The following is a 26,136-nucleotide window of genomic DNA, read 5'->3' on the forward strand; positions in this document are numbered from 1 at the left end:
TTTTCCTGTGTTCTGGAGGTTTAGGAGAAGATTGCAGCAGTAGATATGAGCAGTATTTGATCTATCTCCACTGCCTCCTACTCTAACACACTGGAAACTCCAGAGCACTTTAAATCTCTGCAATTTCTAAAATGTGCCATGACAATCGATTGCTTCAAATAATCTTCCCTGAGATGTTCACAGCAGCCCTGTCAAATGGTCCCTGCTAAGCACCTTCCAGACCCAGCTCCTCTGCAGTGTGTGTTCATTGTGGATTCACAGCACTACACCACAGCTTTCCACTTTGTGACCCTACACGTCACAAACAGAAAGCTGGACCTGTCGGTGGCCAGCCTCGGGTGGCGTGGGAGGTCCCTGGACAAGCACAGGGCTGCGTATCTGTACCCTCCAGAGGAGCTCATGTTGCCCAAGGTGTCCTGTGCTCCTACTGCCTGAGCTCACCGCACCGCCATGGGCCCTGCTATACTGGTCCTGGCACGAAGGGACACAGCTAAGGCAAAGTGTCTGCACCAGTAGCAAGAACTTTGCTCAAGTAGTCCTGTACGACAGCAGACAGTGGAACAAAAGCCAGCCAGCAGCCAGTGTGTCACACCAACAAGCAGCGAAGAACCATGGAGGAAGCGATGCCGGGGAGCAGGGATCTTAAAGTGGCACCATGCTGTAGAGGTGTCGGGGGCCAAAGATCACAAACAGTATCAGAAAGGGAAGCTGCAGATGCACAGACAGGTACTTTGGGCTCCTGCTGGAGCAATGAGACTTGCTGGAGGCCTTGTGGCAATGAGTTCCCTCTGGCGGGAGGGAACGGGATGGAGCATGAAAGGGATGGAGCATGAAAGGGGTGGAGTGTCCTTTGAGCTGTTCCAGATGGGCAGTGTTCTCAGCATAGGGTCAGCGCAGGGCAGGTGAGAGGAAACAGTGGTGATTGAACTCCTGGATAATGTTGGAGGAAGGTAAAATAGCAGGCAGATCTGAACAGAAGTCAGCTGATAACAACATTACTCCGCCAAATATGTCCTGGATCAGAGAGAAGACCTGAAAGTTTCCTTCTGATTTCAAATATGGAAGAATATGTGCTAAATAACACTGAAGTGGTGCTTATTTCAGTACTTTGATCTGCCAGAACTGTGCCCCTCGAGCATTAATGAGGACAAAATACACACAAGAGTCCTTCCAGATCTACCTAACAAATCAGCACCCTCACCTCCCCATCACCTGCACATCCCTCTTAGCCAGCAAAAAGCAAAGGGGAATAGGAAGCTCTGAAGAGATTACTGAAAACAAACTGTCATGGTGAAGATTCCCAGTTTACCCGTTTGCTTCCCTGCCGCACACACGCTCCATTGGGCTGCTGCCCTTAGCCCTTTCCCCGGCAGCAGCAGCAGCTTCTGCGCTGGCCGACCCCGGCACGGGGCGGAGAGGGAGGGCCGATGGGACAGCTGCCCGGCCAGGGCCCACCCCCAGCCCACACGAGCCCTGGAGACTGGAGCTTCAACCTGTTGTTCAGCTTTTACAGCCATGGGGTAGTGTTTGTATCATTGCATGTATGATTTAAATAAAAACACAGGGTTTCCCAGGCTTCTCCCATGGCTGGTGAAGCCACAGTGCCCACTCCACTTTCTGTTTGATGGCTCTCCTGTCTCCTTGCACTATGCCAGCCAAGGAGCATGGATTTGTCCGAGCTCATTATCAAGATGACCCTGGTGAGTGCTCAGTCTCAGCTGAGAGAAGCTGAGTGTCCCCACGCCCACTGAGGCCAACAGATGCTGAAGGTGCTCAGCCCTTTTTCTGATACTCTTAGCACATTCCTCCTTAAAATGACCAGCATCTTTTAGTACCCAACATTTCCTATCATCATACAGCAGCATGTCGTGTTGTCCCTATGATTTTGTCCTTTTCCCCTCCTCCTTCCTTAGGCTTGGACTGTCCGAAATGAATGGAGGCTAAAACGTTGGTGCAGGGTGCAGTTAGTGTGGTAGCCTTCAAACATGTCAATGCATATAAAAAAGAGCTCAGGTGAGCTGGATCGTACAAACGCACTGCTGAGCTGCCAGCTGAGGAACGTTCACCCAGACTGCCTGGTACTCCTCAAGAGGCAGCACAAATATGGCTGAGGGTCAGTGAGGACACCTGGGCCTCAGAGAGCTGTGTGAGGCTCTCCTGACGAGTTACAGTCACGCTTCATAAAGAATGTTGGGTAGCAATCGCAGTTTGGTCTAGTCATTAAAGAGCGACCTGGAAAGGGGAGCACCCACACCCCAGGCCCAGCTGCTGCCCCCGGCTTCAGCACGTTGTGCTTTTCTGTGCCTCCATTTCCATATGTGTAAAATAAGGCTAAGGGGATTGTTGCTGCTATTATTATTACAAATTAATGCACTTTTTGTCAGCTGCCCCCTCTTTTTCAATGCTTGCACCCAGTGGGCACTGGGCTTTTTGCATGAGTAGTCCTCCTTAAGCGATGATGAGAAGCAAGGTGCAGGTGGGGTGACAGGACTGAACTCTTAAAGGATTTTGTCTTTGCTTTCCCCCAGTAACACTCACAAGCACTGGGAGAATAAAAACTGCAGGAAGCTGGAGTGCTGCGGGTGTGCTGGGCTCACAGCACTTCTCCTCCTCTTGGACAAAGGCAGTATCTTCCCTTGCCTGTCATCACCTCCCATTAATGTCAGGACAGTTCACTTGCTGCAGCTTTTGCAAGTGAAAAGCTAATATGTTCACAAGGAGGGAGAAGAGGCCATTTGTTTGGCGAAGTAAGATGATGCTAACACCACAACTGGTAAGTCAGTGTTCAGAAAATAGCATTTTTTTTAGATCATGTGGAAGGTCCTCTTCATTTTATTTATTCGGAAGGCCTGAATCAACAGCTGCCCAGACAGAGATATTTAGAGAGAGCAAACAAACAGGAGGCTGTTCACCCCAGGCTCCGGATACAAATAGAAAAGAAAGAGGAAAATGTCAAATCTGCATAAACCCTGGATGGCTCCCAGATGGGTATAAAAATACCTCTTTTGCATTCCATCTTGTAACTACAAAAAGTTGAGGTAACCTTTTCTTATTTTCGGCAAATATTTCCCTTCTAATCCTAATGTCATTTTTCACCTGGTAAAAATCCAATCAAATCCCAAACCTGTACATCATTCTGCTGCTCAAATCTTACATCCGTTCTGTTTATCCACAAATGTATAAATGTTTTCTTGCTGTATCTTTATTACAAAATATGGAATATATTTTCTCTTGTTTACTCTGGAAATGTGCAATGCAGAATGGTAAAATAATTGCTGGTAGACTCAGAAAACTGACAACTGATTAGTAATGATGAATTCTGATAGAGGAAGTAAGATAGTTGCTAGAAAATGAGAAATGAATGTAAGAAAAAAGCATATTGCCCTAGAGGCAAACTGCGCTGCCTGTGGAACTTCTGCTTTCACAGGGATACAAGATTTTTGTCAAGATGCAAAATTAGTTTTTTGTCAGAGAAATTATTCGTATGGGCATTACTCATCACAGATTTCCTCTCTTTATGCTCTTCCACATACACACAGAGATAGGAATCAACTCTTCACCAGATCATGAAGAATATCACAGTATTTATTAAATCTTCACATAGTCTATTTTATGGGCAGTTTTTGTAGCACAGTTAACCCTCAAGTCAGTAGAAGGCTGCAGGACAAGAGCTAACAAAATATTTCCTATGAAAAAGATGATGCTTTGAGGAAGGAAAATGTATATTTAGTGCAGGTAAAACTCACAGTCACAAAATACACAAACCCTGGTGAGAACCGGAGTTCATCCATCAACAGCTGGAGTCCTGAGAGCCTTTCTACAGCTATCTGAATAGCAAATCACCTGTTTTCACCATCTGGATCTCACCTCCTTTAGGAAGCCCACCCGCCCCAGGAGGAGGTGGGCAATTGTCACAATCATCCTCTTCCCTGAGACTCCCTGGGCCCCTCACAGCCCAATGCTGGAGGCAACTTCCACATACCTCTTACCCGATACAGGCACAAGAAGCTTCTGGAACAGCTTAAATAGCATCAAAATGAGAAGGAAGCAATGATAAGACCTAGTCTAGTGGAAGACGTCCCTGCTCATGGCAGGGGGTTGGAACCAGGTGAGCATTAAGGTCCCTTACAACCCAAACCATTCTATGATTCTATGATTTGCCAGGATCTTTATTTTCAGAGATTTGAAATGGAACAGGTTCTTGATACCTGTCTCTTTATCAAGAAAGCCCACCACTTTCTGGGGAAGTGTTTCAAATGCAGAAATTCACTGCCATTTTGAAGCATGAGTAGATAATAAACACAATTCTAGGAGAAGGGAAAAAATATACACATTTAAAGTGCAGAACCAAAAATAGCATTTTCTGCTTCCAGGACCTCACTGCTGCTCCTGCGTGACGCAGTGAGCGGGTGCAGAAGGTACCGACCGCAGCATACCTTCATTTGGGCTAGGATGATACTGTAAGGAAATATTTAGATGTGGTGTCTCCCAGAAGGATTGCCGTTGCCTGATAAGGAACACAGTCATAGGATCGCACATGTGCAGTGCGATTTGACTCAATCGCTAATGAGAAATAAAACAAGGCTGAAAGCTGTGAAGAAGAAACAGCTGCCATTTGCAAACCCAAGCAGCTCAGGGGGAAGGAGGGCAAGTCACGCTCTCCTGGGTTGGCGGGGCTCAGGTTCTCTAACCGTGCCGTTTCCCAAAATACTGCTTCCCACAGCAATCTCCACAGCGCAGTCTGCAGAAGTGGAAGTAATCTGGGCTGCCACAGTTGGCTTCAGCTAGGATAAAACACCCGGTTGTGTTATGTGCGACGCTGATGTTACTGTCAGTGTGCCAGTAAATGTCATTGCTTTTTTGTGGAATATACCATGTTAGGAAATCGTTTGGGGTAGGATTTTAATTTTCTCATTGGGTTCAGCAGCAGGTGAATGCTTTCCTCGCTGCGTGTCGGCAGATCGGACGCGTACTGCCCTGCTGCCTCCCGTCAGCACAACAGCTTCCAGGCTCAGCACTTGCAGCTCTCCCGTCCACAAGTTAACTCCACATTTGTGTGTTGGGGCCTTTTTTTGCCTCTTCTGTGAAGCATTACAGCTTTTCAGGCTTCAAAACAGTGACAGGAGCCCTCAGCGCCCTGTCACAGCATTGCAATGTGGGACATCTTTTTGGCAGCTCCGGGTTTCGGGATGAGGACTTGAACAGCCTGTGTCCCACGGAGTTAGGGATGCCGGGTCAGTGCAAACCCGAAGACCCCACTGGGCCTGGCTCCAGCCAAATCCAGGGCACGGGAGACGGTCCCAGCTCCAGGAGCTTAAATCCTGGAAAACTACCCAGGATGCATGCCCACCTTCCTCACCTGCTGGAGCGCCCTTTGGGAAAAGCTCCCGGGTGCTATGCAGGGGGGGTCTACATGACTTTAAACACTGCACTTCTCGGCGTCGCAGCTCGTTACTCATAAAGACAACGTGGCATAGTTCCTTCACCTGCACCGAGTTGTGAAATTAATTATAAATGGCTTGGAGTTCATTATCTGAGAGGAGCTATAGAAGTGTGACTGTTATTTTTAATAATGCATACATAATAATTTATTTAACATTTCTCTGTATTCCTCATCAGGTTCCTCAACCTGATTGCACTTTCCTGCTCTGTCTGCAAGTTCTCTCATGAAAGTCGACAATAAGCTGCAAACTTTTTTGTCGTTTGTTTTGTTTGTTGTTTTTTTTCCCAGATAATGAGATACTGTGTCTCAGTCATTAAAGTTGTGGCACCTGTTCTATTAAAAGATAGGATATCAAGTTCAAATGGAATAGGATATGACAAGAAATGAAAAGAATCAAACAGCTACTTTGTAAACATAATCTGCTAAATCCAGTAACTAGAATTAGTCTTACTTCTCCGCAGTGCGTTGATGCTCTGGTGTAACACGTTCGTTTCAAGGCCATGGATTCTGGAAGGAGGTAAACAGACAGTTCAAACATTGAATGCAGTGTGCTGTGCTCTCTGCAGAATCCACTTGCGTTTCAGAATGACACAAGAGGACGGTAACTGTTTGTTTAGATGACATTGAACTATACAAAAGGATAATTTTTTTCCAGGTAGAGAAGAAACAAATAACAAAGTGTCCTGCCTATAATCTGCATTGCAGGGATACATGTCCGGTGTCCAGAGTGAAGCGGACAAATATTCAGATGTTGAGGCACGAGGCACAGCCCGGCTGGTAAAAGCTGGTGGACTTCGCCAAGTCAAGCACAGAAAGCCCTGAGTCAGCCTCACCTCCAAAATGAAGCAACTGTAAATTTAAAGCAGTTGGGATCTGTGTTGTTCTAGATATTCTGGAGCTTTCTGTCTTTCCTGTAACAGCAAAAAACATCTTGTGGATTTGGTTTCAAATGAAATCTGAGCTTGTTCTCTCTCTGAGGGCAAATGGCAGCCCCAGGTGAAAACCACGATACCATTGGGCCTGTGGGCACTATGGCTCACTGTGCCCGGCACAAGAATGGGAGAGGCCGATGGCCATTCAGGCTTTAAACCCAGGTGAGGAGCAGCATGTGTGTCTTTCCTTGGGCTTAGCCTTCCTCACAAAGCTGCACTCACTAAGGGCATTCCTGGAACAGATATTCACAGAATCACAGAATCACAGAATAGTAGGGGTTGGAAGGGACCTCTGTGGGTCATCTAGTCCAACCCCCCCGCCGAAGCAGGGTCACCTACAGCAGGCTGCACAGGACCTTGTCCAGGCGGGTCTTGAATATCTCCAGAGAAGGAGACTCCACAACCTCCCTGGGCAGCCTGTTCCAGTGCTCCGTCACCCTCAGAGAGAAGAAGTTCCTCCTCATGTTCAGACGGAACTTCCTGTGCCTCAGTTTGTGCCCATTACCCCTTGTCCTGTCACTGGGCACCACTGAAAAGAGCTTGGCCCCATCCTCCTGACACCCACCCTTCAGATATTTGTAGGCATTTATAAGGTCCCCTCGCAGCCTTCTCTTCTTCAGGCTGAACAAGCCCAGTTCCCTCAACCTCTCCTCGTAGTGGAGATGCTCCAGTCCCCTCACCATCCTTGTAGCCCTCCGCTGGACTCTCTCCAGTAGCTCTTCATCCTTCTTGAACTGGGGAGCCCAGAACTGGACACAGTACTCCAGATGAGGCCTCACCAGGGTAGTGTAGAGGGGAAGGAGAACCTCCCTCGTCCTGCTGGCCACACTCTTCTTGATGCACCCCAGGATCCCATTGGCCTTCTTGGCAGCCAGGGCACACTGCTGGCTCATAGTTAACCTGTCGTCCACCAGGACACCCAGGTCCCTTTCCGCAGAGCTGCTCTCCAGCAGGTCCACCCCAAGCCTGTACTGGTGCATGAGGTTGTTCCTCCCCAGGTGCAGGACCCTGCACTTGCCCTTGTTGAACCTCATCAGGTTCCTCTCTGCCCAGCTCTCCAGCCTATCCAGGTCACGCTGAATGGCAGCACAGCCTTCTGGTGTATCTACCACACCTCCCAGTTTGGTGTCGTCAGCAAACTTGCTGAGGGTACATTCTAACTCTTCATCCAGGTCGTTGATGAAGAAGTTAAACAAGACTGGGCCCAGTACTGACCCCTGAGGGACACCACTTGTCACCAGCCTCCAACTAGACTCAGCGCCGCTGATGACAACCCTCTGAGTTCTGCCATTCAGCCAGTTCTCTATCCACTTCACCGACCACTCGTCCAGCCCACACTTCCTCAGCTTCCCCAGGAGGATATCATGGGAGACTGTGTCGAAAGCCTTGCTGAAGTCAAGGTAGATAACATCCACAGCTCTCCCTTCGTCTACCCAGCCAGTCATGTCATCGTAGAAAGCTATCAGATTGGTCAGGCATGATTTCCCCTTGGTGAATCCATGCTGACTACTCCTGATAACCTTCTTTTCTTCCACTTGCTTGATGATGGCCTCCAGGATAAGCTGCTCCATCACCTTTCCCGGGATGGAGGTGAGGCTGACCAGCCTGTAGTTCCCTGGGTCCTCCTTCTTGCCCTTTTTGAAGATTGGAGTGACATTGGCCTTTCTCCCGTCCTCGGGCACCTCTCCAGTCCTCCAGGACCTCTCAAAGATGATGGAGAGTGGCTCAGCAATGACATCCGCCAGCTCCCTCAGCACTCGTGGGTGCATTCCATCGGGGCCCATGGATTTGTGGACATCCAGATCGCTTAAGCGATCCCTCACACAGTCCTCCTCGACCAAGGGAAAGTCGTCCTCTCTGTAGGCTTCTTCTCTTACCTCCCGGGCCTGGGATTCCTGAGGGACAGTCTTAGCACTGAAGATTGAAGCAAAGAAGGCATTCATTATCTCTGCCTTCTCTGCATCCTCCGTCACCAGGACACCCGCCTCATTCAGCAGCGGCCCCACGTTGTCCCTAGCCTTCCTTTTGCTGCTGATGTAGTTGAAGAAGCCCTTCTTGTTGTTTTTGACATCCCTTGCCAGCTTCAATTCCAGGTGAGCCTTGGCCTTCCTCGTCGCATCCCTGCATGCTCTCACTACGTTTCTGTACTCTTCCCAAGTGGCCTGTCCCTCTTTCCACATGCCATGCACCTTTCTCTTCTGCCTGATCTCCGCTAGAAGCTCCTTGTTTAACCATGCAGGTCTCCTGCCTCCTTTGCTAAATTTCTTTCTCAGGGGGATGCATTGCTCCTGTGCATGGAAGAAGTGTTGTTTAAAGAGCGACCAGCACAAGTGTTGCTATTACCCTTTCTCCATCCAGGCCGCTCAGACAGAGGTGACTTGGACAACCTCAAGAGTAGGTGAGTCTTTTCACTTCTATTTCCATAGAGCAATGAGGCCAGCTCTTCTTCCTCAGCAATGCCATAGTTACAGATAGAAAAAAGGGCTGTCAAGGCACCTACCCTCGGCGCCAGCTACAGGGGGTGGCAAACTCGCCCCAGCTCTGCAGCCTGGGGCGGCCCCAGGGATGCCGGGTGGCCGGGTAATGGGCAGGAGGCAACGCGCAAGGGGCCTCTTTGTCTCTCCTGGCTTTTGCCTGGCAACAGCCACAACAGTTAAGAAGCAATGGGTTTTAAGGGAAGCAGTGCCAGAGTCTGAGAAAGAAGCAACTTAAAAAGGTTTCTGCTGTTGGAAGATGTGTTCAAACTGACGCTTGCAGGATCGATATATGTTGGAGAGGAAGAAACCATGGGCTCCATCTGACTACCAGTCTGGTCTACACCAAGGACTTTGATGCAGAGAGGCACCTTATCTGTGCTTCAACCTCCTCATGAAAGCATTGGTCAAACAGGGAGAAGGAACTGGGACAGGAAGATAAAGGGGCACAGCAAAATTTCAGGAGTTTGCTCAAGATGGCGTGAGGAGCAGTTCAAACAAATCACTTATGGTTAAACCAAATACAGAACAAAACAACTAGAGAAATAGCTGTCCAATTTTTATTTCCTAGACAGGTGTAGAAATGGTGGAACTTAAAGTTATGAGCTGGAATTGAGAAGGAAAGTCGAGGCCGATATAAGGAAAGTAATGGTTGAGACATGGTAAAGAAGCCATCTGAGTACGCACAGGCTACCAATCTCAAAGAACTGAAAAAAATTATCGTAGGTGACTATACTATATACAGTATATTATTGTAGGTGACTGTAATATACACAGTACACACATACTATACATATACATACAGTGTACATATATGATGTGCATATATACACACAAATGCCACATGAGCCATATGCCCTTCCCAGGTTCCCACGACTCCTAGGACACGTGGCCAGTGGAGTAGTGAGCTCTTGTTAACAGAGACCATGTAATTGAGCACTGTGGTATAAGTAACCAGCAAAATATTTTCTGTCAGAGAGCAGACTGCCCCCTTATTTGTTGAATGCTTATTTGTCATCTGCTCACTTGGACAACATCAGTGAGAGAGAGATCTCCCATCTTTTCCAGATCCTAACATTATCTCATACAAAGACCGGGGCCCTCCAAGCCAGGCTGCCTGCCAGGCAATGCTGCAGCTTGGCTCCCATGCCAAGATGTTGCCCACCAGTGCAGCTGGTCCCACTGGGGAGGAGGCAAATTCGGCGCGTGAGCTCGCAGAGGGATGGAGACCTCCCTGCAGCGTGCATGAGGCCAGCCCCATGGACAGCAGAGACTGGGGCCGAAGGAGCAAGACTCATGCCAAAGGCGTGAGGCATGGCATTTCTATACAGAAGGGGCCTCTCCGGCTGAGGGATTTATTTCCTTCTGAAGAACTATCCAGTGAAACCCAGCTTCTGAATGCTCTCAGAGAAGTCCTGCAGATTACCAATTATCTTACGCATCTAAACATACCTTCGCTAGCTAATTTCCCTTGGAAGAATGATGCTATTGCCTTTTTGCCATTTAACAGACCCTTCTGCAGCATGACTACATCCAGTGCAACATCTTTTAGAGCACCCCATCCATTCCTTAACTATTTTTCACTTAAATAACCTGTACCTTGTAAAAGAGTGGAAGAAATGATGGAATATATGGTTCTGAGCTGGCATTGAGAGGGAAAGTTGAGGCTGATATAATAAGGTAGCAGAAGCTGAAAATAAAACTATTGTGTTACAAATAAATTATGTGGATAATATGGATTATAAAGGATAATGCTTTTGAAGAGATTTTCTAAGCAAGGCTTTGAAGATTATAAATTGCTTAGAGCACAACTGAAGCAGGAGAATGATGTGCTGAATATAAGAAAAGCAAAGCACCAATTAGAGCAGTTGAGGCTGCACTGGATCTCATTGGAAAGTCACTTTTACTTATTTACTAGTATGAAAAAATGCAGTGGACAGTATCCTGTGCAGCTTTCAATTGGAGAGTGATTTTTCTTCTGCTTGGAATCAGGGAAGGTGCCATTTCTTTCATGAAGTCTCTGGTTTAGACACATGGACTTGCTGCTTCTACCTCCTTCCCACTCTCCCAAAAGGACTGCAGCCACCCCTCTCTGTTTCCCTGCTCTTCCTTGCCTCCACCCCTAGCAGGGACTTCTTGTGCAGCTCAGAGAGCGCTATGCTGTATTACTGCAAGGGATGTAGCCTGTCATGGGATGTAGCCTTTCGCAGCTGGCTCCTGAGAAGCAACCTGAAGACAAATAACAGTAATAAAAAAACCCCCACTCATCAAAGAAGAGGAAAAACAACCCAGAAAACAAACGCAACCAGGAAGAAAATGGCAGCTGCTGCCTTAAGAGTATTTTTCTCCCACGTAAGTGTAATCAGAGCTGCAACCCTGTTCGCCGGCGGTCTCCAGCCCCTGGTAACTAAACCCGGGCGCGTGATCCTGCCATTGTTTCTGCCAGGGGATGGCAGAGGGCTCAGCAAGGGTCAAAAGTTTACAAGAGGCTGTGGCTGTGCCAACAGGCGGAGGGGAGCCCACCGTCGCAGCACACTCGGCATGCCACGCACGGGAAAGGTCACCACAACCAGCGGGCTCAGCGCCTGTCGGGTGGGAAAGGGGCTGGGTGGGAGCCAGGATGGGATGGGGAGAGCTGGAGCGTGGCATGCAGGGACACCGGCCATGGACTGCATGGGGAAAGGAGCTGTGGGGACACGGACGTGGAGGGGGTAAATGGCCAGAAAGGGAGGCAGTACTGACAGAGGAGCATCGCGGACTGGGGTGATGAGAGACTGGTCTTGCACAGGCAGATGTTGCATTTGGCAGGACTGAACAGGAGGTACAAAGGTCTGTTTGGTCTCCTAGGACTGGGAGAAGGTCAGCAGCATGGAGGTGATCCTACCAACATTACTGCTTAGGTAATTGCTTTCTGTCTGCAATTATTATGGAAAGGAAGAAAGGGAGCGTGGTGCAGGGAAGCAAGCTGCACACTCGCTGCTGTGCCATGAGGAGGGAAACCCTGCTCTCCGCTGTGTTTGTGTCCAGAGAGAAACGCCCTGCAGCAAACTGAGTGTCTATCTGTTTAAAAGCTAAGGAAAAAGCCCAGCGGCTGGGCGTAGGCTGTCTGCAGCAACCCACAGGCTGTGACCTCCAGGAGACAACTCCAGCCGTGCTGCCTGCAACGGTGGCTGCCAGCGCTGTTCCAGCAGCCAGACACTTGCTTTGCACGCAGAAACTTGACAAGAAAAGCTTTTGACACCAATGACCATGATGGTGGGATGAAGACAAGATGCATTAGGGAATTCATCCCCCTCTCCTGTAAAGAGAGAACAAGAGAGATGTCCAGTTTTCTTCCACACTTGGTTTTTATATTCCCTTACCTCCAAGCAAATGCGGTGCAAAAGGAGAACTGCCAGTCCATGACACGGACTTCACCCTTTCTTTGTGCATTAAGTCTCCGGTATGAGAGACTGACGGAAAAATCAAAGTCTGCACTATGTTGAAATGAATTTCAGTCTCGTCTTGGGCTTTTTCATTTCCCATGGTAATAAATAAATCTTCTTACTAATAGCAGAGGAGTTATGGAAGACAGAATCTCCATTATCTGTATGTAAGAGAAGAAAAGGGAGATTAGTGATCAACCTGATAGATCCGAGTATTACTGTTTCATAGGAAGCAGGCTCCTACAGTGCATAATTGTCTTTGCTGTGGAAGAGCCCTTGACTCAGCTCAGCCTGGTACTCACTGTGCCAGGTACGGACATCTATTAAGAGACAGTCCTTGTCCCCATGAGTCATCTAAGTGGATAAAACACTTCAGAAAGGCAGGGAACAAGTAGAACCCTGGGCAGACCTGATTTTCCAAGGATATTTTTTCTGAGGTCACTGGTTTTTGCAGAGAAGAAGGTTTTGTCTAAGATTGGCATACATAAAAGGACTTTATCACTTGAACCCTCTGCTGTCAAATAGTGTATGAGATTCCCATCCCGGCTGCTTCCCAGTCAATGCACTTGGAGTCAGCCTCCTGCACAGAACCACCTGTGTTTATGAAAATTGTGAAAACATTGTCTCCTTCAGACCATTATCTCTCTGCCAAATGTGGCTGAAATTGGAAGGTATACCAAGAGACATACAGACAGACAGCACAATCATGCCAAATCTCATTCCCACAGGAAAACAGTAATAAATTTCAGGTAGAACAGAAAACAGGATAGCAGGAAATATCACAAGGTTTTCTTGATTTGTTTTTTCCTTGCCTGTTTATTTTCTTATTTACATCCTTCTGCAACTTGATGTTGCATTGCTTATTTTTCTCTTAGTAGAAGCTGCCAAACCTCTGAAAGGCAAGACATCCAATATGTATAATGTCATTACAAAAAAAGCCTTACATCTTACTTTATGGATATCAAAGTAGTCTTTGCAGATCAGGGCTCCAGATACACAAGGTAGGGTACTAAACTCTTTCAGGTACAAATGACTACATTTGAAGGAAAAAACCAAACCAAACCAAACCAAAATAAAAACCTGCTCTGAAGGAAACTATCATCCATTGGAAAGTGACCTTTTAGTCTGTACTTTGTCCAAATAAAGAAGAATAATTGTGGAGTTGCTGGAGGTGCAGAAAGCACAATACCAGACTAAGCCAGAAGCACTGGAAGTCAGCTGGTGATAACTAATGGCACCCTTGGTCATTTTTATGGCCTTCCTTTGCAGGAAGGATGTAGGCTGCATCTGGTGCACAGAACCACTTCCATGGTATATTTTGTGATTTGTTATAAATGCTCCATACTAGGTTGTCTAGCATTCAGTAGCAAACACCAAGCACTTATATACTGTGTAGTCTAATGCTTGGGAACAGATTTCAGGTTTGTGTAATTACTAGATATCACTTTTATGTGCTAGACATTTCAGTTTTGAAATCAAGTTTGGTATTTAAAATATTCTCCAGTATCAGGGTGAGGACCCCTGCTTTAGCGCCTGCCAGCAACACTGCACAGTGTCTGCAATGGCAAACGCAGCTAGGTGTAGAGGTGAGAAAAACTTTTTAAGAAGCTTTGAGAAATTAATGGTGAAACCCCCAGAGACAGGATCAGGTATCTCACACAGCAGAGAAAGCCATCTGGGGTCTTCCATGCTGGTAGCATTCATGGTGAGACTCAGGGTAGAATATAAGATGTACCACAATGAGTGCATGGTAAATTTTCTTGGTTGTTATTAAATGTCTAAACCCAAAGAACATGTGCTTTCTGACATTTTTACACCAGGAAGGTGCCTTTCTTTTTGTGGGACCATTTTGAGGTTTTTGCATGGTGAAAATGATTAAATATCTCTTCCTGTGTCTTTGTAATGACCAGAGGTGCAGCCTTTAGTTCACAGATCCCATGACATTAAAGTCTCAGTGATCTTTTGCATACCTCAGTTTCTCTACCTGTGAAAAAAAGCTAAAATATTTGTCTCTGTTTGGAAAGTTAATGTCTTAAAACTGAAATCACTTTCAGATTTTTCAAGCAACCCTTACAAGTATGACATTTTAATAAATAAAATAAAATAAAATAAAATAAAATAAAATAAACCAAATCCTCATCTTCCTTTTGTCAACATGTCAAGTTTAAGCATGAAGCATCAGAAGCATTTTACCATACTTAACGTAACAAAGTGTTTATTAATTTATCCAGCAGGCTAGCTCATATTCCCACTGAGGAATACATAATCCTTAGCTATTATTTAGAACCTTTCATCCACAGATGTCAAAATACATTACAAATGCTGCAGTGCCTTTTGTCAATGCAAAACTTTCATTAACATGAGTGGAAGAAGGATTAAGCCCAATCTGTTTCCTTGAAATAAGTATTTATAAAGAAATTACCTTGTTTGTTCCACCTCACTGTCTTTCAATCGTGAGAGTCATCATAGCATTCACTGTTTACCCAGGGGCAGTGACTCATCCTCGCTCTGAAGGAGATGGCTCTCAGAGGCCAGCAGTCATCGTTGTCAGAGCACAGCGAGCACCGTATGAGTGACTGGCCATATCACGCTGCCCGTCTCCACCGAACGCAAACAAAAGCACAGACGTGAATTAATCACACAATTGCATTAGTGCCCTCTGAACCAGCACACTCAGATAGTCCTCCACTGAACTCGGCAGTACTGAAAAGACCTTCGGTTGGATTCTGCTCAACCAAAGCACCAGCACCAAGCGCGAAGCGGTACCCTGCTCCGTCCCACACGGGCTCTCCTTAACGTAACATTGCCATGAAGCTTTTGCTGTGATGGTAGCATCTGCGAATGCTTGGCCAGGAAATATTATGGGTTACATATGTCTTCTTTCAGGTCAGTTTTCGATAGCCAAAGGGCAGCCCAGCGTCCAGGCTGAGTGGACAGGTTACTGCTGAACAGCTAACCCAGCGTCATGAACCCCCTCCTCCAGAGCATCACCGCTCTGCAGTCACTTGGTGCTGCGACTCCTGTCCAGCAGGTGAAAATACACCTCGTAGCCTCCTGGAGCCCAGAGTATTCTCCTCCCACCCTGCCTTGTGCCAGCATGAGGGTGGCTGGCCCTCAGGCACTCTGCTGGGAATTTCCACACAGTATTTTTGCTGCCATCTTCCCCATCCTCTGGATGCAGGACCTGACTGGCTTTACGTAGATGGGCTCTGCTGAGGTGTGCTGGGGCTGTGAACCACCTCCAGACAGGATTCCTGCCAGATGGCAGGCTGAGGAGGGGGTCCTCTAAGACAGAAATGTTGTGGTGTCAGAAATCCTGTCCACCTCTGAGTGCAAGTATTTCTCTGTAACCTGAGACTGGTGCCTACGTAAGCCTGGCATTCAAAGCTCAGTACACACTTTGGACTTACACATCTGAGCCATCTCTTTCAGAACAGGCAGCAGACTTGTTCTTTCAAAGCACAGGCAGTACTATATTCATCTCCACAGTCTCTAGAATAAGTGGGTGATCTCTCCCCATTCTTCACTCAGCAACAGTTACTGGTTTGAAACGAAATCTCATTTAAATTTTATCCTGAACTCGGGACAGCAGTTATCTGTGCTAGCTATGCTGGACTCTGCTTGCAAGGTGCCTGGAGGATTAAACTGAAGAGATTCTGATTTCTAATCAAAGCGCAGATGCAAGATAAGCGTGGAGATGTCCAGCCATGCAATAAGGAAGCTATTTCAGGCATGGGCAGTAGCAGAACACCAAGAACTTTAGTAGCAAGAACTTAAGGGCTAGTGACTTTTGAGTGTGTTGGGCATAGGCAATGGTTGTGGGGCTGTGCTCTTGAATGCCACCTCCATTCTTGCGAGAACATGGGCCTCAGGCTGTAACTCAGCAATGCAGACTCAAGAAGTTCATCTCGATGGTGAAGCCTCTCTGAGCCAAACCAAAGGTGCTCTGCAGACTTATTCAATGGAGCAAGAATTCTGTTTAACTATAGATCTTTTTACAATACCTCTAGTGTGAAAGGAAGACTAATCTCTTCAGTCCTCCTGTCACAGGGGTGTCTGGTGTCAGCCACAGAAGAACAAGATTTCATTCAATTCTAAAACTTTCTTTGCACTGCAGATGCTGAAGGTGCAATATAGAAACTGCAACGAAGTAGACGTTATATCAGTCCATTTATTCAAATGCTTTCAATCTCCATTTCAAAGCAGTTTCAGCTTAAATCAACATTGACCTAAGAAAGGTGGTTTATTTCAGCAGCAGGTTTATCTATTTAATAGGTAAACTGACAATTGGGGCAAGTGAACATAACTCCAGTGAGACTGGAACAGTTGATTCTACTCATGATAGTCAATGTGGCCTTTGAAAGACTTTCAAGCAGTCAGTGTAACTGGGCCTCTGGAGCTTGCCAGCTCTAATTAACCTTGATCAGCAGGCAGGCAGGCAGGCAGAACTAAGAGGCCCTCATGATTCCACACGCCAGAGTCTGACCTCTCATGTTTGCCTCCTGTGCAAATTCATGCAGAACACATTAATGCTCAAATGATGCATCTCCATCAGAGGCATGGAAATCCAAAACTAGCCAATTCTCTTTGAGCTGTTCCCAGAGCCCAAAGCCCAGTTTGGAACCGTGCAAGCCAAAACCACAAAGCCCATCTGAGCCAGAAGCCCTGAGTCTGTGGGAAACTTGAGGTCAGTGGGCATTGATTGATTTCACCAGGAAAGCCTGTATGGATGTGGAAGCAAGAGGAATTCCTTAGGCTGCCTGCAGCGCTGCGGGTGAGGAGCTGCTACCCCTGCCCAGGCCAGCACGGGTGCTTGGCAGCAGCCGAAGACAGCAGAGATGGGCACACATGGGGTGTCAGAGGCTTTGTGAGGGGCAGGAGCGCGGTTGCGGGAGGGATGGATGAGGAGAGATGGAGGGCATTGCAGCGAGCGCCAGCTCCTCACCGCCTCGATGCAAGGTGCCCGGAGGAGTCGCTTGGAACAGCCGGTGTCTGGGAACGAGGACTCCTGGCATTTAAGCACCATGAATTATTTAGGAGGTCCAAAGAAACCGGCTGCTCTCTACAGACCGCTGCGGCGGGCAATGCCTTACGCTGTGGGGCTGGGACCGGGTTAGACAAGCAGCGAGCAGCACCAGCCAGAAAACGGAGTCCTGCAGCTCCTGGCGTCTGTCCAGGCAGAAGTGAAGGAAAGCGAAATAAAAAAGTGACTCCCTGTGATTCAGCCCTTGACTTGTCCTGAAATAAACAGTTCTCTGAGGCTCCCAAATCATATGTTAGAAAAGCCCCTCCGCCTCTGACAGAAAAAGCACACATTTGTCTCCCTTCAGTTCTCCATGGTGCTTTTAACAGCTAAAAGCCTGAATGTATTTTCACAGCTTTTCTTTTGTGACCAATAAACCCCTCTCTAAAATATGTATAAACATGGAAGAGGCAGCACTTTTTAGAAAACTATTTTGATTTTTTTATTATTAATGTTTTTCTGCATTGTATTTCATGTTATTATCATATGAAAATCAGTCCTATATGAAACTGTGGCATTTCATATTTACCTCTAGGGTACATCTGCTTATTTTGAATCAACATACTGTTTTTTAGGTTTTAATGTTCAGCTGGGAGCTAAGGTTTTCTTTGATGAACTGAATTTTCTGACTGAGCATATTAGTGCTCCAGACTGACCTGAAGATTAAGAAAGAATACATAGTTGTAAGTATTTCTGGAACTGTGAAACATCTTTGCTCTTTGCACATTTTTTCATGTTTTATACACAAATGTGTAAAAATGTGGGGTTTTGCTAATTAATCATTGTTTCTGCTGTATATATTTTAATTATCCATAATGTCAGGGATCTGATCTTAGGATACAGAGAGAAATAATCTCTTCTCTCCAAAATCAAGAACATTTTTAAAAGAATTTATATAACGGTAATGCCAAGGGTTTGACACTTGGATTTGATGGTACCAGGTGCTGTACAAATAGCAAGGTAGAATCCACCCCTGAAGAGAAAGAAGATTTTAAAAACAGAGTTTATAAGAAGCAGGAGGGACAGGAGTTGTTTTGGAAATGTGACCTTCCCACTTTCCAACATGCCTCACTTTTTCCATCACTAAGTGTGTGATTGTAACTCCCAATCAGCTCCGGTTTCGGGGAGATGAACACCTGCACTGGGAGCCTCAGCAAAGGGAGAAATACACGTAGAAAACATACACAGTCGCAGCTGAAAAATGGGACAAGCTGGGTAATATATTCACCATCTGCGGTACAAATAGGAAAGACTGAAGATCACATCTAAATATTCTGTCTGAAAATGATTGTGGGCGAGCATTTGGCTCGCATTTGAGCACAATAACATGAGCTTTTTTCCTCCTCCTCCTCCTCCTCCTCCTCCTCCTCAGGTAGAAGCTATCAGCCGGTGCTGCCGGTTATCATCTGCTGCCCACACGTCTCAGCTGGTGACCTCCACAGTGCCAGGCTGTCCATCACTTTTCGACATGGGTTTGCACCTCAGCCCTCCTGCCTCCTGGCCTGGGGCCTGGGCCGGGGTGCTGGTGGGCTGGAGAGGGGCCGACTGGGGCTCTACCACACGGTGGGGATCGGCTCCAGACAAAGGAGGGAGCGCTGCTCCCCATGCAGCCCACTCACTCCAGCTGAAGGAGAGGGGCAAAGCCACAGAAAAACCCCAACCTCGGGGAGACCATCCCAAGACAAATCCAGCCTTTGGGATTTGCCAAGAGAAAAGGAAATTTGGGATTTGCCAAGGAAAATCCAGCCAAGGGAAGGGGACTTTGTGGTTACAAAGCGACCGCCGCAGACACGTGGGTGATGGTGGCAGTTGCAGAGGGCTTGCTGTGCGGCTATGGACGACCGGCAGGTGCAGGCAGCGCTGAGGGCTGGGGTGCGCTCCTGCTGCCTGCACCGCTGCCGGCTGTGGTGGAGCAGTCACCTACTCTTGCACTGAGCTTGGGCACACAGGTTTCTCCTGGGGGTCTCGGAGCTACCAGAGTGATAGCGATGGAACAGTGTCAGCCACCATTCAGGCTCACGTGAGCACCCGAGAGCCAAAGGAGACTGACAAGCCCGGCCAAAGGAGTCATCGCACGCAAACCAGAGGGACTGTGGGTACAATGGGAAGATACTCAACCAGAAAATGACTACTGGCCTTTGGCTTTGCTTGGTTTGTGCTGACTACACATACATGTTCAGGGCAGTTGAAGCATCTGCACAGGGCCAGCAGATATGACGTGGGACCTCTGGGAGACCCTCAACCTTTGCAACAGCAGCTGGAGGCCAAGGGGGATCCCCTCAACCATCACGGCTGGCACTGTGTTCCTGACTTTGGGCAATGAGTCCCACAATGTCCAAACCGTTGTGTAATTTCCTTCTCTGTCTTTTCCAGATGTCATGTTTTATCCAGAGATGGCTGCAGCGTCATACTGGATGGACTGAATCCCGACATCTCATACAGACATATTGCATTTGCCAAACCCTTCTTTCTCATTTAACTGCAAGCGTTACAATACATCACTCCACAAATGGGCCTAATCTTGTAAGCACTGACTGTGCTGGGATGGAGTGGTGAGTACTTGGCAGATCTTTGGCTCAGGCCCAGCACCTGAGTCACTGTCGAGCTGGTATCTCCATTTGATCATCAGAGTCTTCCAGTTTCCACAGAAACAGTTGTTACAAATACTTGTTTACTGATTATTCTCTTATTTATCTGACATTCTCAGCACCTTGTAATTATCTCATGCTCTACTTAGTTATCTCATTTCACTTTAGTAGTAAGTGTCATTAGCAGCAAAACTGCTAGCAACACCTGAAAGTTCCTGCGGATATTGGAAAGAATAATATACTTTCATTTTATAAAGAAATACTGGCTGTGATGTATTTGCTACTACAGATGGCAATGTTTAACTTGCCAAGAGCACGAGTAACTTTTTTTCTCTTTTTATTAGTAATTTGTGCATGGGTCAGAGCTGTCATGCCTGACTGACAAATTGTAACCTATTGCTTTCTGTCAGAGGCTAAGACTGAGCTTCTAGTGTTTATTGGGGACGCCACTCTATGCCTATCCAAAACTTTTCTCATCTGGACTTTGAAGCATCCAATCTGCAAGAGCAGTCCACGGTTCAGGCATCCAAGTGGCCTAATGCAGTGGCAAAAATGGAAGCAGAGTTAGAAAATCTGGTCTACAGTGATTAAGCAAGTATTTCAGACCTAATAGCATTGGTATATAAAGTCACACAAATGCAAATAACTTCAAAATTAGTCACAGGTCTTTGCATAGTAATTACATTTGCACACTGAGGAATAAGGGCATGTTTTCCACCGATAACTTCTCAGTGACACCTGTAAGACTATTGCGAATTTCCGCAGCAGAGGATGAAGTCAGATTGAGACTCAGATCACAACCAATATTCATTAGAACACCTTTTCTCAAGTAAGCTGTTATTCTGAATGGAATCCAGCTGTTAGTATGGAGACCAGACAATCACCACAGGCTACACTCAGTTACTCCCTTGAGTGTGCACACATGCTCCCAGTTACCTGCTGGGAGCTAGAGCTGAGGGACAACCCCAGCTGATTCCTCAGACACAGAGGCTCGTACTGGCACACCAGTGGGTTCTGCGGGGCCCTTGGGGTCCCTTGGTTCTCTAGGCGTGTATTTAAGCCTGTAGTTTTTGTCTGCATATAGCAGCCATCGCCTTCTTGGATGAGGTCCGAGTTATACACCACAGCAGACACCGGTGTGCGTTGGTGGCTTCAGACAGATTCAGGAGCCTTTTTGTGTCCCAAGTTTATCAGTTCTTGTAGATTCAACAGTACCATAAGTCTCCAGCACGTACCAGCTCTTGGGAGGCTTTCACATGTCACCTCTCAGTGCGAACTTGCCTCTTTTCAGCCTCTTGTTTTCTGGTAACCAGTTCTCCGTCCATGCGCATGGGCACCCACGGACACCATTCCCACAGACACGCAGAAATGGCTTCCAGAACACGGTAAGGAAAGCAAGGACCAAAAAATGCTAGTTCCTCCCTCTTGTCTGTACACTGAAGTCTAGAGCCAGACATCCTCAGCTGGAGGAGGAAATTTGGTTGATCCAGCCTAGGTAGGTACCGAGCCCGGGCAGAAAGTCAGGCTACTGCAGTTCCAAAGCTTTGGGGCTGGAGCCAACCACCTCAGAGCCTAAGTGGGTTCTGTCTGCACGTCTCCATCCGTCAGACAGTAAAACAGAGACAGCAGCACTGGGTGAAACTCTTGGAGGATCTGCAAGTTCATTGCAATGTATGGGTAACTCTTCCCAAAAAATGATGATACGGTGTTGTTTCGTTTTGACAAATCAGCTAAATTAAATTTGTCAGTGACAGCACTCAGGGCCTCTGAGTGAAAGTTTATTAAAGGAACTCCACGCTGCTCTCTAATCTCGGCTGTTGTATATATTCTTTCCTTTCCTTCCTAGGTGCAGTTGATCTATAGCATAGCAAGTCACGGTAAGAACCATGCCTGTGTACATGCCTACAAAGCCGTAGCATTTTCAGATGCTGGGAATGAAGGCTGCCATAATCCAAACGTATGAGGAAGAACAGGTTATGTTCCTCCGCTAATCTCTACATTTCTTTGTTTTTGCCTGCATAAAAACAAAATACCTTCTGTTTTTCTAACTGAAGGAGCATGCTTTGGCAGGGAATATAAATTGCATTTTTAGGTCTTTGGTTGGACGGTCTTAAAATAACTGCCAGCCTTAGTTCTTTCAGAGACTGGATGGTGGGGATATTTATAGTAAAATTGATTTGATGGATTAAGACTGAAAAATTAGAATTTATATTACATTTCAAAATACTACTGTACAATTTTGAGATGCTGCCATGGCGACTGCAGCACTACCCTGCTTTACATGCACGCTCAGTCACTAGGTCTCCCCAGGCTTTCAGAGCAATTCAATATCCTCGGGGTTTTTTTGCCTGCTTGTTGCAACTTGTCTGTCTGATGGCTCAAATATTTGCAAGTCCCTGCCAGCGGAGCAGAGACCTAGATACTTACCTACATGTGGCACTACCAGTTTGATCCCAGGTGCTCCTATTTAGCTGCTTCTAAACATGGCTAGAAAGAAAGGGGTCTGGACTCATACTTCCCCTCTGACTCCAGTACAGATCATGGGTACTCAGTTATTTCAACAACACAGATAAGAAGAGTCAGTTTACACATTTAATAGAGGAAATATTGCACCTCAGGATTCACCTTACTCCTCCTTTTAAACCCTCTCTCTTGGCTATCAGTCACCCACAGAAGGATGTGCATACCCAGCTATCAGCCCATGACCTCCAGGCCAGACATCTCAGTTCACTTCTGTCTCTCTCTGGCCACAATGCCCTCCCAGCTCCCAGCTGTGATGATCCCAGTCACTCCTCAGTGCAAAATAGTCGTTATAGCCATTACACTAGCCTAACGCAAGCTCTCCAGTGGCTTCCTGGCTTGGTCTTCACTCTGCTCTGGATCTGGTGCTTGTGATTAGGAAAATACCGACATCCTCTCATGACTCCCAGAGCACAAAACCCAGGATGGCAGCAGGGAGCTGCACTGCAAGTCGTGCACGCTGCCCAGACAGGCACACGTACGGGGCCCGAGAACAGCAGGAACAACTTCTTTCATATTTTTCAATCATCTAGCCTGTTTTTACCCAAGCCACAACTCCGACCACTAGCCTGCATCCACCTGGCAAGATATTTGGTCTTTCTCAAGGGATGGGATGGAGTTAGGACACAGAAATGGACCCTTTCTAACAAAGGGGCAAATATAATGAGGAAATAGGCAATCCTATGGCCCAGTATAAGGTGTTGTGCTTTCCACCTTGAATTTCATTTGACTCCTGTAATGTGCACTGTGCTTCCTCTTGCCTTCATTATAGCAGAATATTATTGATGCAGATATTCATAAAGTGGCCTCTTAAAATACCTGTCCTGTTATCATGCTCGTCCCAGTGGGCAGCAGCCATGCAATCTCCTCTCCAGTGTACTTCCAAGCAGCACAAAGCATATTAAGAAAGACTTGCAGCTGAAGGTGTCAGGCAACTATACTGAGCAGACACTGTTTGAGTTGAGATGACAACACCAAGCCTTTTAGGAAAAAAAAAAGAAAAGATTAAAAATGTCTGAACCAAGTAACTAAGGGTTTTAACTTAGTGGACAGGTTTGGGGAGGCCACTAGCCTGACCACGTAAGACTTATGACAATACCTGACATTTGTTACTCCTCACATACTTTTCTTGCTCTTTACCTAAACCAGACATGCATAAAATATCTAAAGTGAGGCACATTTTCCTTCTTAAATGAAATAATACATTGGCAGCATTTGCAGTCTAGTGTCTTCACTTGAAATCCACTAACATCAATGAAGTCAAAAAGGATTTGGATCAGGCCCTGCTATTTTTTCCACTTTAACACCCATATTCTCATTCGAGAATAATAAAGTTTACAGAATCTGGAAATACCTTCATAATGATCAGGGCAGGCACAATCTTCTCTGTTACCTCTTTGAACAACATTTACACTTTATCTCTGGCAAGGTCTTACACACCCTCAAACAAGAATAAGACATAACAAAAACCGTACAACCACAAAACTATACAATAGTCTAAAACAATGGGAGTATGGCTGTAATACTGCTGGTGACCTCGAAGGTGATTGGGTTAATCACCTGAATTCATTATCTCAAAGAATTTCCCAAACTTTTTATTTTTGAAAGGTCCCCTCAGCACAGTTTTCACAAAATTTATTTCCTGCAATGTTTTAACATTATGGTTTAAGAAGTTAGTGCAGAACGCTCAATACCTGCCAATAGCCATGAGGCTTCTGGTTTTATACTTGCCGTTTGAATAGTGCTGTGAGGAATGTAACTCCCTAGTTCTGTAGGAATGGCCTGGCACATGCTGTAGTATGCTCAAGCTTCTCACGCTCTCTGCTGTGTTGCCTCTGAAGCTCTCCACTGAGTGTCAGCTATCAACAGGCAGCACAACCTGAACTGCTAATGGAGCGGCAGTGGAGATGCCTTGTAAGAAAACCCTTTCCCCCAAGCCAGCATGAAGAGAACAATTTGCTATTAAAAGCAAATGCTTCAGGGCATGGGTCACTTGCCCAGCTGCAGATAACTCAGAGGATTTAATAACTGCAGCACCTGCTGCTCAAGCATCCAGTGTACCTCTCTGTGGTGGGCAGAAGCAATGCTGTCAGCTGGTCTCAAGCTACGTCACATCATGTCATGCAGCACACACTGAAGTGACCTAATGCAGTAGGTAATAGGATCTGTGCGAAGTTACTGAATAGAAGAAAAGAATTGTTTTTATGCAGACTATTTTAAGATGTTGAATACTGCTGTCATGTTGGACATGTTTCTGAATGCATTTGTGCCTGGTCTGTATGTGTGCTTTATTTCCAAAAAAAGAGAAGCAGCTGGCAATTACTGCCACCACACTGGAGATCAACACCTGCATTCATAGGGTCCATTGTCCAAAGGCCAATATTTATAGTTTTGTCTGGAACCCCCAGATTAGAACTGTGTCACCAGGAGAGACCTCATGAATCACCCCAAGTGAAGCACAAGGCACTGAGAGCTGCAATGAGCAATCACATAATAGTCCTCTCCTCTCCTCTCCTCTCCTCTCCTCTCCTCTCCTCTCCTCTCCTCTCCTCTCCTCTCCTCTCCTCTCCTCTCCTCTCCTCTCCTCTCCTCTCCTCTCCTCTCCTCTCCTCTCCTCTCCTCTTCTTTCTCATCCTTAGCCTGTGGATCTGTGGGGAACATGAGATAGCAATTCCAGTGTATTCAGTTGCATTTTCTGGATGAAAATCCCAAAGGAACCACCTGCCACAGCACAGCCAGGAGATGGAAGATCTTTCTGTCTGGGTGTCCTGTGCACATCTGTTGCTTTTGAACTAGGACTGCAGAACAGGCATCTGTAATACCCTTGAAAAGGGAAATAATGAAAATTATGTCCTACCTATATGCCAGCACTTTCTTCAGTATAGTAATCAGAAGTGCAGTTAAATTCTGGAGAGCACAGAGCACCTGGGTGTCCAGCTTTTGGGAATGTTTCTGCACTGCACACACATGATCTCACTGACACGGAACAACTTAACTGCTGCACTGCAATGAGATTTAATAAACTGTTTTCAGTAACTGTCCACATAACTTCAGTATCACGAACAAAACCAATTCCTGACAAAAAAATTTACTTCTAGCTGGTGCTAGGCAGAAGGAGGAGCACGCTGTGGAGTATTCAGAGCGTGAATGTAATGTGGTCCGTTCCAAATGCAACCACGTGCACCCTGACGTGCTCAAAATGCAATGCAGTTTCCAGTCTTTTGGCTTTGACCCACTTTTAACACAGACAGAAAAAACTGAGCAGCTCCCATCTGCAGACACACACAAGAACGAGAGTAACTTCTGCTTACATGAAGTCACAGCACAGCAACTCCAGGGTGGTGGGGTGGGTTCCTCAACTGCTAAGACATCTTTAGTGCTTTAAACAGTTCAGAGACTCAGCAAATTTCAAAAGAAATCAGCTCCAGAGCAGCTGGGAGGAAACCCTCCCAGCAGACTCTGGCCCAACACCCCTCCTAGCTGACTAGATGCATTAATTTGTTCTGATACCCCAGAGCCTGGAGTGGGAGGCCATTAAAGTGGACAGTGCTGCTTCAGCACTGACCCAACAGCATCAGCACTACACCTCACCCTGATGCAAATCCCATCAAATCAACTCAGGCAAAATGCATATCTTTTCAGAGAAGGTACAAGGCCCATCCCACATGCTGAAGATCAGTCACTGGCTGCAGATACTTGCAGAAATTATGCCTATTTTTACTTAGGCAGTA

Source organism: Opisthocomus hoazin, chromosome 7 (assembly GCF_030867145.1).
Source record: "Opisthocomus hoazin isolate bOpiHoa1 chromosome 7, bOpiHoa1.hap1, whole genome shotgun sequence".
Taxonomy (NCBI): Eukaryota; Metazoa; Chordata; class Aves; order Opisthocomiformes; family Opisthocomidae; genus Opisthocomus; species Opisthocomus hoazin.